This window comes from Lissotriton helveticus, chromosome 10, assembly GCF_964261635.1.
Source record: "Lissotriton helveticus chromosome 10, aLisHel1.1, whole genome shotgun sequence".
In the NCBI taxonomy this organism is placed as follows: Eukaryota; Metazoa; Chordata; class Amphibia; order Caudata; family Salamandridae; genus Lissotriton; species Lissotriton helveticus.
The window spans coordinates 546,003,206-546,019,756 of record NC_136071.1 but is presented as its reverse complement, the minus strand read 5'-3'; positions in this window follow the sequence as shown (position 1 = coordinate 546,019,756).

The following is a 16,551-nucleotide window of genomic DNA, read 5'->3' as shown; positions in this document are numbered from 1 at the left end:
GGCATGCGGTACCCTGTGTTCCCATTTAGAAGGGACCTGGCAGTTTGAGATGGACTCTTCATATTGGAGCTCAACCTAGGTTGATTAGCATATGGCTGGGCTTTGTCTAAGTATCATACTGGGCGAAAAACAATGGACTGGAATGCGGCCTGAGTAGTTGCTTGTGGCTGAGACTCATGCAGGTTTTCAACCCATCGCCTTTTAACTTCCCTCATTGCAATGCCCTGATATCATTAGCAAAATGTTTTAAATGATAATGAGAGGAACAGAAAGAAAACATTAAAATATTTGAGCAGTAGGCCTATATCAGCTACAAAACACCCTATGTCACTAGATTGCCTTTAATGGAACTTCCAACATTCCCATGTTCTGATTTAATTGAAAGTTCCACATATTTGGCCATTATGTTGAATCAGGGGCAGGCGCAGTATGAGGTAATTTGCTTCCGTTTGACTGAATAGCTCACCCATGATCTGCTCTTACAATGCTCCACTGCTTATGGCTAGCTTTGTTCTACACAAATCATACATGCATAAACACAGGAAGTTCCATTGGTGGACAGAGAGAGAGCTTGCAGCTGGCATTTCCAGCATCCAGGGTTAGTAGTAGTAATATTCAACATAAGCTTGTCACTCCACACCAGGGGCTTGTTTATCTCTGCACCCGCAAGCATAATATCGTGTGCGAGCAGGGCAAAGTGATCACACCCCCATACAAATGAGGGAATGCCCTCGAATAATAGTGCTGGCACTACATGTGTGCCAACGCTATCTGTATTACAAAAGGAGCCGCACAAGCATCTGGACCCCTTCTGTCATACCAAAGTGCCTGGGGTGCACAAAGGGGACACATATGGCTGCTGAGCCCCTGGTACTCTCTGTAATTTGGCCAAAGGAGGTCACGATCTGCTTGTAATTTTGGATATTTAATCTCTTGTTGTGTTTCTTGATTTCAGACTGTAGGAAGGTGGATATCTGACTATATGGTTACCCCAACTGTTTGCCTAGTGTTTAGCTGGTTTTTGACTTAGTTGGCCTGGGATCCTGCTATTCAGGGTTCCAGGCTATCTGATCTCTCGGTAAAATGGACTCCATGTACTTTAGGTACATATATAATTGGATATTGGGTCACCTTGTGAGTCCCTGTTTAGTGTACCATAGGTACCCAGGGCATAGGTGCATCCAAGGCCTACCATGGACTGCAGCATGTATTATGCCACCCCTGGCTGGCCATCCAAACTGACACCACAGGCTGATCACTCAGCTTGGGCAAGGTTGTGTAATCACCCCTTGCTTAGATATAGTATGCCTATATCTACCCTTATATATAGAAACATATATACCTGTAAGTCACTCCTATGGCAGGCCTTAACAATCCTGGAGGCAGAGTGCTTGGTTTTATGTGAGATGGTGCTCTAGCATGAGCTGAGCCTGTCTGCAGCTTTCGGAACCATGTCCTTATAGCTGTTCTATGATATAGCCATACCATATACTCTTAAGTGCATTATAATCCTCGCGGTTATTGCTAACTTTGGTTGGGCTTTATCAAAGCATGTCGTGTAAGGTGTCATATGCTTTGGAATACTACCCCCCTGCCAGTTCAGGCAGCGGGGGTAGCTTCTAGAGGGAGAAGACATGTAAGTTCTACTTTACCCGGTTAAAGTTAAACAGAGCCTCAGCACCACAAAATGGATGCTGCTGCCACAGACACAAGTCTGACCTCCTGCTGCTGGACGAAACTCCATCAGGGGAGGCCTGGACAATAGGTTTCCTGCCTTGGGAGGTGCTGGCACCTACCCAGACACACTTTAGTGTTTTGGGGCAGGGTGGGTTGAAAGAAATGAGACACTGCCTGGGGCACACAAGGTGCTCCAGGCATAGCCCGGTTCAATCCAGTTGCTGGGGCACTTGAGCCCCAGCTCTGGCGCGAAACTGGAGAAAGGGAAAGGGGTGTAACCACCTCCTTCCCAGGTTCCACCCACAGGAGGGCCCTAACAGGTAATCCAGCCCCTTAATTTGGTATAAAGATAGGAGCTGAGTCTAGAGACTTTAGATTATCCTGACTGAAACTCTGAAATGAAACTCTGGACCTTCGGCATTCTACTGCAACTAGAAGACTGAAGAATCTCCTTTGTGGTCAAGGAGTGACCACCCTGTGCAAACAGGCACCCCCAGTAACTTGCCAGTTTGCTTTGTCGATGCTCCAGCCGGATTCCGAAGACTTAGCGATGCAGCCTCTAGACTGCCAGACTTCTCTGACTCCGACCCACATGCACAGCAAAGCTGAGACCCGTGGCGGACACGAGAGACGTGGGACCGGACATCATGCAGTACCTGCTTTTTGCTACTTGTGCAGCTTCTGAGGCGTCCTCGAAGTTGTGCTTTGGGGATTGAGAAGCCCCAACCCCGAGCAGTAAGTGAACCGAAGCTCAGCCCTCCACACTCCACAAGTGCTGCGTGGGGCCTGTGCCTGCATTTCTCCTCAACACGTCTTTGTGGTTGCTAGCCCATTGGCTAGTGGCCCTCCTGAAGACATCCTTTTGAAACAACACTGCTTGCCTGATTGCTCCGGGCTTCCTCCTGCTAAAGAGGAAGCTCCCCAGACCGTGCTGGTCTGAACAGAAGCCGATCTTCCCTCTCTGCGTGGGTTGCCTTTGCCAAGGCTTGTTGGGTCCAATCTGGATTCCGACACCGCCAACACTGAGATACTTCTTGGGACAGTCCGTATCCAGCTCCTGGTCATCGTCGACACCTCCTGGTCCACGTGGCTGCAGAGACAAGCTTCACACCCTCACCTGATTGCATCTCGACATCGCCTGGTTCCTTCCTGGTTCCTTCCCGGTCACTGGCTAGTGACCCAGACTCTGTCCCCTCTGCTTTCAGGTTCTTCACTACTCCGATCCACCCTTGGATCCATCCGGACATCTTCCTCCTGGTCGCTTGCAGCATCTTCTTGCAGCTCTCCATAGGATTGATCGACGAAACCCGACACGAAAGAACACCTATGCACCCGGCTTCCCTGGGTGAGGTAACTCGAGTACTCCGGTGCTCCCGTGGGTAACAACTATCCAAGTGTCCTAGTTTAACTGGGTTTTCCCGTAGTCCACCTGGAAGTGTCCGAAATCAACTTCTTTGTGACTTTTACGTTCCCATTGATTCCCTATGGTAACTCGTGTGTGTGTTTAGACACTGCACACGCATCCTGTGGGTCTCCTACTTCCCTTCCTTTGGTTGGTCAGTATAGCCCCAGCGATTTCCTAGGCCCTAGGCCTATTCACCTTTCCTAAAGTGGTTCTTATACCACTTCTTTAGTATATGGTTCATGAGGCCCCTAGGGCAGAATTGTATTTGTGCAACTTATAGTATGCTTATTGAGTAACTTGTGCTGTATTTCAAACTCTGACCTCATAAAGAGTGCAGAGGGGTTGTGTTAGAAATAAATACATATATATTTGATATATACCTTGTGTGGTGTCCTATCATTTGGTATTCAAGGGATTATAATTGGTAAAACAATTGGCTTCATATGCTCTCTGAAGTATTAGCCTAAGACTGCTTTGTCCATGCTACCACTAGGATAGCTGGTCTATAAGGTTGACTTTACAACCATCACCATAAGGGTTGTTTGGACTGGTGCAAGGTGCTCACTAGAATAGTGAACATCATATACCAGGCCAACTTCTCACACAGACTACAGCAGTGTGTGGCAGCTAATGACATTGTTAAGGGTTGGCATTAATAAAGCCTTAGAGCCCGAACTAGAGGGCTCTTCCAGCCATTAAAAGGCCCGCTTCAGTGTTAACAAGGGAGGGGGCCTTTAATGGTTCGTAGAGCCTGCTAGGTGGGCTCTAAGGCTATTAGAACATTCCGCCCCAGAGGGCCGAATGTTCTAATTGGTAAAAACAAAGGCCTCTCGGAGCCCGAGGGGATTTAGATCCCCTCGGGCTCCGAGAGGCCTTTGTCCACAGCAGCAGCTGTGAATGAAAAACAACATTAGAATGTTGTTCTGCGGACTTCTACTAGCCCGTAGAAGCCCAGAGCACTCCATTGTCTACAATAGAGTGCTAACATTCTAAAGTTCTAATATACAGTAGAAAGCCAGCATTTCTTATAGTGTTAACATTTACCCAATGTTAGAGAGACATAAAGATTTGCAAAGACACAGCGTTCACACTCTCCCTCACTTAACAGATCAGTCTTTAATTTTCTCCATCAATCAATCAGGGATTTGTCAAGCGCACTACTCACCAGTGAGGGTCTCAAGGCACTGGGGGTGGGTGGAGGAGGTGAGCAGAGGATAAGCAGCTCCGGTCAGTCGAAGAGCCAGATCTTGAGGGACTTCCTGAAGATATGGAGAGAGGGGTTCTGATGGTGACCGGGAGCTCGTTCCAGGACTTGGCCGCCATGTAGGAGAAGGCTTTTCCACCCGTTCTTGCTCTGCGGATGTGCAGGGTTTCGACAAGGGTGAGGTCGGCGGATCGGAGGTTTCTCTTGGGGACGTGGAAGGATATTCTTTCATTGAGGTATTGGAGAAGGTGTTGTGGAGGCATTTGTAGGCATGGGTGAGTATCTTGAAGGTTACTCTCTTCTCAACGGGGAGCCAGTGGAGTTCTTGCAGGTGTTGGGAGATGTGTTCTTGTCGAGGGATGCAGAGGACGAGTCTGGCTGCGGTGTTCTCTATGATCTGAAGTCTGCAGAGCAGGGACTTGTTGATCCTGGCATAGAGGGCATTTCCGTAGTCCAGTCTGCTGGTTATGTGTGCGTGGGTGACAGTAGTTCTTGATTCAGAGGGATCCATTTGAATGTCTAGCGAAGGATGTGGAGGGTGTTGAAGCAGGTGGAGGTGGCGGTGTTGACCTGTTGGGTCATGGAGAGCGAGGAGTCAAGTACGATGCTGAGGTTCCAGGTGTGGTGTGTTAGGGTGGGCGAGCTGCCGAGGGCGGAGGGCCACCAGGTGTCATCCCATGCGTTGGAAGAGGGTCCGAGGACAAGGACCTCTGTCTTCTCCGAGTTGAGCTTAAGGCAGCTGCTGCTCATCCAGGATGCAACGTCCTTCATTCCTTCCTGGAAGCTGAGTCAGGTGGTGGCGGGTTCCTTGGTGAGGGAGAGGATGATCTGGGTGTCGTCGGCGAAGGAGACTATGTTAAGGCCATGCTGTCTGACGATGGCGGCTAGTGGAGCCATGTAGCTGTTGAAGAGCGCCGGGCTGAGATATGATCCTTTAGGTACACTGCAGTTGATCTCTGTGTTTTCGGTGAGGAAGGGAGGCAATCTGATTCTTTGGGTTCTGTGGGTGAGGAAGGAGCGTAGCCATTTGAGGGCGAATCCCTGTATGCTGGTGTCATGGAGTCTGGCGGTGAGAGTGCAGAGGGAGACGGTGTCAAAAGCTGAGGCGAGGTCAAGTGGGATCAGGGCCGCAGTGTGGCCTTGGTTGAAGAGGGTATGGATGTCATCTGTGGCAGCAAGTAGGGCAGTCGCGGTGCTGTGGTTGCTGCGGAATCTGGATTGGGAGGGGTCGAGGATGGAGTGCTCTTTGATGAATTTTGTTAGTTGGGTGTTGATGGTCTTTTGGTGACTTTGGCTGCGAAGGGGAGGAGGGATATGGGACGGTAGTTCTTGAGGTACGAAGGATCTGTCGAGGGTTTCTTGAGAAGGGGTTTCACTTCTGCATATTTCCAGTTGATGCAGCGCCCATGTAGAAAAACTGTCTCAACAACGCTATCCAACACCATAATACTCACCATTAATCATAAATCACTCATAAGGCCCATAAACTAACGAGACAATTTTTGGGCAACTGAATCATGTGACCTAATTAAACAGAACCTATTCACAAACTATTTACACAATTATATATATCGGCAGTTTATCATCTCTTACCATGGTTTTTATGCAAATAATATTTTAATTAAGTCACAAACTGATGGTAACTAGACCATGAATAAACAAGACCAGCTTGTCGTTTCAAAATCTAATTTATTTATTTTTGATCATCAAAGAAAAGTAACTTCTTTGTTAAATCATTATTTTATTAACATTCAAGCAGCTTTTAATGAGGTAAAGGCATATTGGATTGACATTTCAAAGAATCATCAATTAGCATGAATTAAAGCGAATAAACAGTTTCTCAAACCCTAAATCTATTTTCCCTGTCTAAAACTCACTTCAACTAAAAGAATTAGGCTTAAAGGCCTATAATCCTTACGTGCGCCAAAAGTTCATCAGCATGGCACGCCCTTCTGGTTTCGGGAAGCGAGAGACACCCTCCTGCCCATGGGGGCAATTTTTATTCCTTTCTGACTAGCTAAAGTAAATAAATTTTGCATTCTTTTCCAAAAATCCAAATCTGTGATTGGCTGAGCCCTGTCAGTCCACCATTAGGTCATTCACTCCTGACCAAGTCCTGGCCTCATCATAAGCCCCTATTGTTCATAGTTTCTCCATCCTTTCAGCTTCCTCGAAAATGTTACTTTAGCTCAGGCACAAAACTTCACTTCCTAATCTTGGCAGGCAATTCAAACTTCCTATCCTTGGTTTTTCTTCATGAACACATTCAACTCGACCAAAACCACGTCTGCAATAAACGTTGATTGTTCAGCAAAATGCTCTTTTTTCTGAACATGAGTGAAGGCTTCACTCTGGTCAAGTTTTCTTATTCTTTCCAGCACTGCCAACCATTTCTTAGGCCCAATCGGTAACTAATATTTAAACAAACACAAAACAATAATTAATTAAAGAATTAAAACTTATTCTGTTACCCACCCCCTTTGCTAAGTTTAACCCATTAATTTATGTTACCTAGCTTAAGCACAAGCCACGGATTTCTTCACAAACTTAGACCACATAAAAGACGAGAGACATAACATAAGCACACAAAATAAGCACATGCCATTTAATAAAACAGCCGCATTTAATACTGACAAAGACAATTGACAAGGTTAAATTATTATTTTTCATGAACTTGCAGTTTGCAACATAAAACACATATGTTAATCCCTTATGTCGTGTAATGCATTTTTAATCTAGGTTGATTAGTACAATTCACTAACAAGCTTATTAATATAATTATATTATGGAAGTTTATCTTCACGAGTCAGAACAAAATATCATTCTGAACCTCGCTCCATCAACTCCCTCATCTGGTGATTTCAAAATCACCAAACTACACCCAAAAATGTTAGCAAAAATTTTTACTTTTAGAACATGTTTTGATTTACACTGTATTAGTATTTCTAAAAACTTGTTTCTGCTGTCTGCTTGAAACTCCCATACTGTGATCTGCGAAACTCTTCCAATTCAATTTCCTTTTCTTGTGCCTTTCTAAGCTTGTAAATCCTCTTCTTTTCCCTTAGGTACTTCTTTCTTTTGTGTAACATGCAACTAATTTTCAACAAAAGCATCGCAAAAACTATTACTAGTAAAGGAGTCAGAATTTTGCCTAGAATTGAACTACCTATCTCTTGAAACCAGGTTTTGCTGCAAATCTTTTGCTCAAACGTTCCGAAAAGTCCTCATCTTCTAAAGGAACAACTTCTGAATGAAGCTCTGTGATGTTTTTGATGCACATCTCAATATTCTTGCTCTTATCAGTAATATATGTACAGCAGTGCTGGACATGTAATATTCCACAAACTCCTTCCTCTTTTGCTAGCAGAATGTCAAGCGCAAGACGATTCTGCATAACCATGGTTCTCATGGTAATAATTTCAGTATCCACTAACTGAAAACTACCAGCAGTGTCAGTGGATAGTCTGTCAACTATTGTGGATAATTTTCTGATTTTAATTGCATTCAGGGTTATACCCACAAAAGGAATTACTGCACCAAAAATATCTCCCAAAATTTCTGAAAAACTTTCTCTTCTGAATCTACTCAGATGTTTGCCAATCTCAAATGAACCCTTTTCATTTCTGTCTAGATGAAAAAAAATTGGGAAGACTAAACCAACATAACAAGTCCCATACCAATGGTCTGGGAGTTTGTAGTAAGCCTTGTCTCCACATACAAAATGAATTCCAGGAAAAATTGGATCTTTGCCACCTTTGAATCCCCATCCACCCAAGATTTGATAAGTATCCTCACATTGACTAGCACCCACAAAGTAATTGTCAAAAAGCGTATTATCTCTTCTAATGCAAAGCTTCCCACTAACTGGTTTATCTATGTGAATAGCAACATTTTCTGATGATCTACCATTGAGCTTTTCATCCTCAACTTGCCAAAACTTTGATTTGGTTTGATTCAGCATCTCATTTCTTTTATAAATCGCTCTTCTTTCTTCAACTAAATTCAAGAAAGACTTCTCCTCAGATCTCAATTTGCAAGTTAAATTGTTTCTAAAAGCATATTCATATGTCATTTCATTTGTTACAACAAAGTATTCCCTCATCTGTTTCGCTTGTTTATGCTTATTCAAGCTTTTGTCAACTTTTAGATTTGCAAAAATGTCGTCGTGGTTAGAATAATAATACTCTAAACGACCTGTTTGATAAAACAGACTAGTTATTACACTACATGTAATGCCATAAGTAAGGGGAAGCATATTATAGGTCACCCCCTCAGAAACAGTAGCTGGTAATTTCACGCAAATATAACCATCCTTAACATCCATCACTCTAACATATTCCGAAAGGAGTCTTGAAAAAGTATTACTAGAAAAGTCACCAACAGATCTATCTTGGTGGATCTCTGGCTTATGATCAATAACTCTGTTAGTTTTGCCTGCTGTACCATGATTATCTTGTTTAGCCATAGCTTTGCTTGTCATGTTAGCTTTCATACATCTCCTTGTCAATTCCAAAAGGGAAAATGACAGCTAAAATTAACCAGACCAAAATTATTAAAACCACACAAATTAGTGACATTTTACAACATCTCCTCAGAATGGAACACCTTGAATTATTGTTAACATAAGGCATATTTTACCAGAACAAGAGCCTTACAGAGAAAATCACAAGAGCCTTACAGAGAAAATCAAAAATCAAAAATTAAAAAATTTAAAATTACTAAATATACCCCCTGTTTAAAAAAATTTTTTTTAACAGAAAACCCTACTTTCTAACAGCGTTTCTTCGACCTTGCGTCTTACATCAATGTATTTTTGAGCTAACACAATTTCTTCGACCTTGTGGAACCTAATACAATTTCTTCAGCCTTATGCCAAATTTACTGAAATCATTTTAATCATTTCCACTAGTGTCATCTAAATCTTCCTGACTACTACTATTCACCTCCACCACAGGTGGGATGATTATGTACGTCCACTCAGGGGACTTGTACTTTTGATTTGGCTTCATAACTCTTTTTGCTCTACTACCGATCACTTCTATTTTCTTCCCTGCTTGAACTCTCTTTTCAGAATCACTTTTCTGACTAGAAACTTCATTCACCGCCTCTTTTGATCTGTTTACAAATTTGAATTTTAATCCCTCATTTTCATTAGGCCAATTATCACCTTTTCTTGACAATTTCTTCTTTGGTTCAGATGTGTTACACTCTGCTCTCCAAGCTCTTTTTCTAAAATTTCTTATTTCGGATTCTTCATCACTTTCATTTGAATCTGTTTCTGATACTTCAATTCTAAATCTAGGCTCTTCTTTACTCGGCAGTTTTACTCTGTTAGGAACATCATCCTTATAGCTGGTACTCAGAACTTCGTCTTCTTCTTCTTCTGCAATAACTTTCAACTTCCCAGTTTCAGGAATTCCGTTCCTGCCTTCAGAGTTTCCAATCTGCTTTTCAATACTCTCCTGATTTTGAATTTCCACTTGATCAGACTCTTCTGTTTCTTTTTCTAGCAGATTTTCTTCATCTTCTGAGTCAAGTATCACAATCTCTTCAGTATCTTCGTTCAATGCCTTATTCGCAATTGAATTTTCCAGATGTCGACCTTCTTGTCGATCTTCAGGATCTGGATTTCTTTCAGGTTCTTCTTCAGAATCTGAATCAGTTGTAGTGTCACCTTCGTCAGGATTTTCAGGTGTTGGCACACGAATGGTGTGACTAGCGTGAATCCACCTCTTCAATCCTTTGCACTTTACTGCATTCGTTGTAACAAGAATCACCTGTCTTGCTTTTTGCCACCTGGGTACCAGACAATTTCTTCTCCGGTGTATTTTTGTCCTCACCCAGTCTCCTGGTAACAGATCATGAGCTTTTTCTTTGTCTCTTGCAATTATCAGTTCCCACCTGGTGGAACACAGAAGCCACTACATCAGAAAGGTTTTTACAGTATTCCAAGATGACGCTATCATTTATACTCATTAGCTTTCCAACAGGTACAAATGCTTGTCTCATGACTCTACCCATGACAATGTCATGAGGACTCAAACCTGTGTTTTTATCAGGAGTACTTCTCAAAGATATCAAAACAAGTAGGAGTGTGTCAGTCCACTTTACTCCTGAAGCTAAACACATTTTTACAATTCTATTCTTGATCGTACAATTTATTTGCTCAACAACTCCTGATGCTTCTGATCTGTAAGCACAATGCAGCTTCTGTTTTATATTCAATGCTTCACAAATCATTTGTAATAGTCTGTTCTCAAAATGTGTACCTCGGTCAGTTTCCACAGTCACTGGAAAACCGTACCTAGGTATGATCTCCCTTAAAAGTAATTTTGGGGGGGCGTGGCTAGCAGCCATCCATGGCGGCTGTGTAGCGAGGGAGCTCCCCAAGGCACATTGGCCTTAGAGTAAATCCGGCACACTAATCCGTTGCATCGCCTGCCTGAAGCGGCGGCGCCGAGCTGGGCACCCCTGCAGCACCTTCCGATCCGGTCCCGGTGAGATTTGGAGACCGGGAACTGCTACTGCCGCTGCGGCCGATCGAGGCCCTGCGACTTCCGGACAGCACCGACCTTGCATGCCTGCCGGGCCCGGCGGAAGTGAGACCTGCCTGGCCGAGGTCCGGCGGAAGCGGCCGCCCCCTGGAGGGATCGGAACAAATACTGCACCGGAGGAGTCGGCAAGGCGGGGAGCCCCCTCCTCCGCGTACTGAACAGTGCGTGTGGCAATGGACTGGGGCATCGGAAGCTATTGTCATCCACAGTGCGGCCGAAGCGGAGGCGGAGGTTGAGAAGTCCCAGACCGCGGGAGGCGCCTCCTGTAATGGCGGACCGCGATATCTGAGACAGTACCTGAGCGGGAGTAACGGAGGGAGCACTGGCATTTCTCCGCTCCTTGTGCCCTTGAGAGGTCTTGTGGACTGACCGGCGGTGAGGGTGAGGGCCCCCCCCCCCAGGACCCCTGAGGTGACACACGTGGGAAACAATAAAAAATGGGGGAAAAGGAAAATAACGAGGCACTAGACTGAGACACGGCCCCGGGTGCGGACTGGCAGAAGGGGCGCCAGTAACGCCCGCTCCGGTGGCCTCTTGAGCGCCCTCCCGGCGCTGCAACCGGGTGGACATTGTTTGACTGTGGGACTGGCGGTACAGCGCGATCGGCGCTGCAGCGGAAGGGTCGGTGACTGGACAAGGCCGCTCGCACCAGCTTGTGGGGGGTCACGGCCCTGCGTGCGCTGCACAGGAGTACTACGGACCAATCCGATACTTCGCCGCTGCGGTCTGGTGCCCGCGGGCCGAGGGCGCACTGCGGGGATACTCGGAGACCAAGTACAGATTGAAGGTGCATGGGTGGCTGAACCGAATCACGCACATTGGGATCCAGGGGAGACAGGGAGGAAAGGACGCCTTTGTAGTGGGACACCGGCCCTGTCAGCAGGGGGCTCGCTCCGGGCTCTGGGGTTGGTCGGCGCCCCGGCCGGACCACGTGACTCCTGCCCACGATCCAACCTCTCTGACCCCCGCCGCAATCGGACCAGGGTGCCACCGACAACAGGATAGAGCTGCCACACGCCTTGAGACATGGCAGGTAAAGGGACCAGGAGTGGGTCAACCCAGGCTAAACTGGACAAATTCGCATATAGCCAGCAGGGGCAGTCCCAGGTCAGTGGCCGTATTTCCATAGGCGCTGCTCCAGACAAGGAGGGGACCAAAAAAGTGACCTTGGAGGATATTATGAGGACTCTCACAGAAGTACAGACGACGGTGGGTTTCATCTCCTCCGAGGTTACTCTGCTGAGGGCGGACTTCCAGAAAATGTCCGAGAGGGTGTCTCAAGTAGAGGTGGTTACAAAATCACTTATTGAGGACACCTCAGAACTGCAAGTAGCGATGCAACGCATGGAGAAAGTCACCAAGATGCTACAGGACAAGTTGGATGACCAGGAGGGGCGTTCACGAAGAAATAACGTACGCATCCTTGGCCTTCCGGAATCGGAAGGAAAAGAGGCAATGGATTTATATGTTGAGGACCTCATAAGAAATAAGCTTCGTCCCAAGGGTCTATCGCACTTCTTTTCAGTGGAACGGGCGCATAGGGTGCTGCGCCACGACCTGTCCTGGCTCGACTCTTTAACTTCAGGGACCGGGACGCGGTTCTACAGGCAGCGAGAGTCTCACCACCTGTCAAGCTCCAGAACTCGACCCTAGCCTTTTTTCCGGACTATACGGCGGAGGTGGCCAGGCGCAGGAAATCGTTTACTGAGGTGAAGAAGACGCTGCGTGACAAAGGCTTGCCGTACGCAATGTTGTTCCCTGCAAAGTTGCGGATTGTGGCTGATGGCAAAGCTTGGTTTTTTGACAATCCTGAAGTCGCACAGGACTGGCTGGATGGGTGGAGGCGGGAGGGCCGGCCCCAACGTCCGCACAGGGACCGTCAGCACAGCCGTGACAACAGCCGAGCCACTCCGCCAACCAGTCGTCCTGCGAGTCAGGAGGGCGCAGTGCGACTGGACTCTGATCTGGAGAGGGACCCGCTCGACTCCGGACAACCGCCCCCGGAATAAAGGTTACTGAATCTGCTCTGGGACAAATGCACTGTACGGGGACCTAAGCCTGGTGCAGCTGAGTAGGGTGGGCATTAGCCGGTGCCTGTAGGGGACTCACCAACCCCACGAGCAAGTAAGATGGTTCTCTTTGGGGAAACAAAGCACTCTGCCAAGTTGGGGAAGCGGGCGGGGAATGGTCCGTGGAGCAGGGGAGCAGGGAGGGGGGATGGCGGGGGGGTTGTAATGTTAAAGTTCTTGTTAACTGTCATCATCTATATACCGTACTACGCTAGCGCACCACTTGCCACCGGGTTTCAGAGCACCAACACACGAAGCAGTGTAGGCTCTGCACTAGGCTGTCACTCACTCGCATCACTGCTAACACGACCCAATGGCCCAGCAAATACAAGCGACACCCGCCGAGGGACCCCGTAATACATCGGAGGTACCCCCCCTGCGCCTGCTCACTTGGAACGTCAGAGGCTTGGAAGATAAAATGAAGAGAGGGCTGGTTCTGCAGGCCATCAAACGCCAGAGTCCTGACCTCGTAATGATTCAGGAATCACACCTCACTGGGAAGGCGTGTAAAGCACTGGACAGACGTGGGTATACCATGGCGGTACATGCAGAATTCACAACGGGCTCCAGAGGGACCGGGATACTTATGAAAAAAACGACACCCTTCTTAGTGGAACATAGTAAGGCGGACGACCAGGGTCGATTCGCTGCGCTCCAATGGGAGGGTAGACCTCTCACTGTGGTCTCAGTATACATCCCGCCGGCACTCCACTCTACGGCACTACCAGCCTTAGGCAAGTTCCTCCTTGAACTCCCGGAGGGTGACATAATTATCGGGGGAGACTTTAATGCCATCACAGACCCCACGTTAGACACCATTCCCGTGCGAGGTCAACCACGGAGTGCTACTGCACTCCCTGGCTTCTTAGAAGCCATGGGGCTCACAGATGTGTGGCGTCAGCTCAACCCTGCGACGACCCACTACACGTACTACTCTGCTACTCACAACAGCCTTTCACGAATAGACTATTTTTTGTTTATGGGAATTGGCCTGGGAGCGGTAGATAAGTTGGAAATCCTGCCCAGAGGCGTGTCGGATCACTCACCGATATCCCTGTCGCTCACCACTAGAGAGAGGAAATGCGCTAGAATATACCCATTGTACCCCAATTATTTAAAAATCCCCGAGGTCAGGAAGAAGCTAAAATTAGCTACCACACAGTACTTTGCAGAGAATAGTGGGACGGTGTCCTCGCCGTCGGTCCTTTGGGAGGCTTACAAGGCGGTCCTACGGGGGGAGGCCATCGCAGCGGTAACGGGGCACAAGCGGGACTCCAGACGCGAACTCGCAGAATTAGAACTGGCACTCCACAGCGCAAATACCGCTCACATGTCAGACCCCACCCCTGAAACAACACACCTACTGCACCTCCGTCAACAGCAATACCAGACTCACCTCAAAACGACCGTTAAGGGCTACATCGCAAATACAGCACATAGAATATATGACGTGGGTGATAAAGCCGGGAAAATGCTGGCATGGCTGGATAGGAGGGGGGGTAATACTAGAGGTATACAGAGACTCTACACTCACGATGGTCAGCTGCATACGCACCCTGAGCACATAGTACGCACCTTAGCACGCCACTTCCAGGAAACCTACACCCCGGAAAGAATAGTCACTGCGCAGACTGCGGCGGCCTCCCTTGAACACATAGACATCCCCATACTCCCGCAGGAGGCACAGCAGGAACTAGACACTGACCTGTCGGAAGAAGAAATTCAACTGGCGATACAGACACTGCAATCCGGCAAGGCCTTAGGTCCCAACGGACTGCCGGTGGAATGGTACAAGGCCATGGCCCCGACACTAAGTAGACCACTGCTAGATATGTACATTGACAGCCTTGAGAGGGCAGAATTGCCGCTTGACCAGCGTACAGCCACGATCGTGGCCATTCCTAAGCCGAAAAAGCCACCGACTGCCTGCTCATCGTACCGCCCTATCTCCCTGCTAAATGTGGAAGCCAAGATTCTGGCGAAGCTCCTGGCTAGCCGCCTAACGCAACATCTACATGCACTAATACACCCTGATCAGTCGGGCTTTATGCCTCACAGGAGTACTGCTCTGAATCTCAGGAGGGTACATGGGGTGTTGGCACGAGCACACCTCCTCTCCGAACAAGCGGTGATCCTCTCACTTGATGCCAAAATGGCGTTTGATCTTGTAGAATGGGAGTATTTATTCGCTGTACTTGCACGCATGGGCTTTGGCCCAAAGTATATTGCATGGGTGAGACTCTTGTATACATCGCCGATAGCACAAGTTGTAGCGAATGGCCACATTTCACCGTCATTCCCGCTGGGGCGGGGGACCAGACAGGGGTGCCCGTTGTCGCCCCTGCTCTTTGCCTTAGTGCTGGAGCCACTAGCGATCCTGCTTCGAACGACACCGCTGTTCCAGGGTATCAGATGGGAGGAGGGATGGGAAGACAAGATCTCCCTGTATGCCGACGATATGCTCGTCTATATGGTTGACCCTGACAACGGGATCCCTGCACTACTGCATCTCTGCGATGCCCACGGACAGTCGTCAGGCTACACCCTGAACTGGTCTAAGTCCGTAGTGTACGTCCTCAAAGGCCCGGAGCCGCGGTTGCAGGAGGACTGCTCTCTGGCACTGACGACCACCTCCTTTAAATACTTGGGTATTGTAATTACGGGCACCGCCGCAGATTTTTTTGACAAAAATTTGAAGCCACCACTGGACCGCCTACGTGCGGACGTCAAACACTGGGCGACCCTGCCCTTGACCCTCCTTGGCCGAGCAGCCCTGTATAAAATGATGGCGCTCCCGAGGTTCCTTTATGTGCTAGAAAATACCCCGTATCTGATTCAGCCACAATACTTCAAACAGGTAGCAGCCCTGGTCAACAGTCTGCTCTGGAGCAATGGCCAGGTGTGTATCGCACAGGATAAACTGGTGAAAAGTTGGTATGAGGGGGGGATTTCGCTACCGAATGTACAGTTATACTATTGGGCAGCCCAACTCAAAATTATCAATCAATGGATCCACATCCCACGCACAGACCTAGCTTACAGGGCGGACTGGTCGCAATTGGGGACGGACGGCATGCTTTGTATAACAAACCACAAGTTAGAAAACTGATAGGCCCAACACGACATACAGTAACCCTATGGCATATGGCACAGACACGGATGGGATGGAAAGGGAGGATTACCAAGATGACACCACTGTGGGATACGAACTCATTTGGTAACCTTAGGACATGCAAAGGGTTTGCGCAGTGGGACTGCATAAGGATTTCCACGGTGGGTGACCTGTGGGAGAATGGCACGGTAGTTGCGCTTACCCGCCTTCAACAGCAATATGACCTGGGCCCCACCGAGACGTTCAGATATGTACAGATACGTCATGCATTGCTCCGAGCGATCCCGGCGAACACCGTATTGCCGGAATCCTCGCCGTTGAAGGACAGACTATTAACAGACCTTATGCAACAGAGTGCGACCTCCCTCACCTATAAAAAGCTAGTGAATAACCTGGATGACCCTACGCTTAGCCTCAAGGGGAAGTGGGAGGAGGAGATAGGAGACTTAAGTGAGTCAGAATGGAATGCAGCTCTTGCCTCCCCAAGGGAAATAGGTATTTCGGCTAAATTTACATTAGTGCAACTCAAA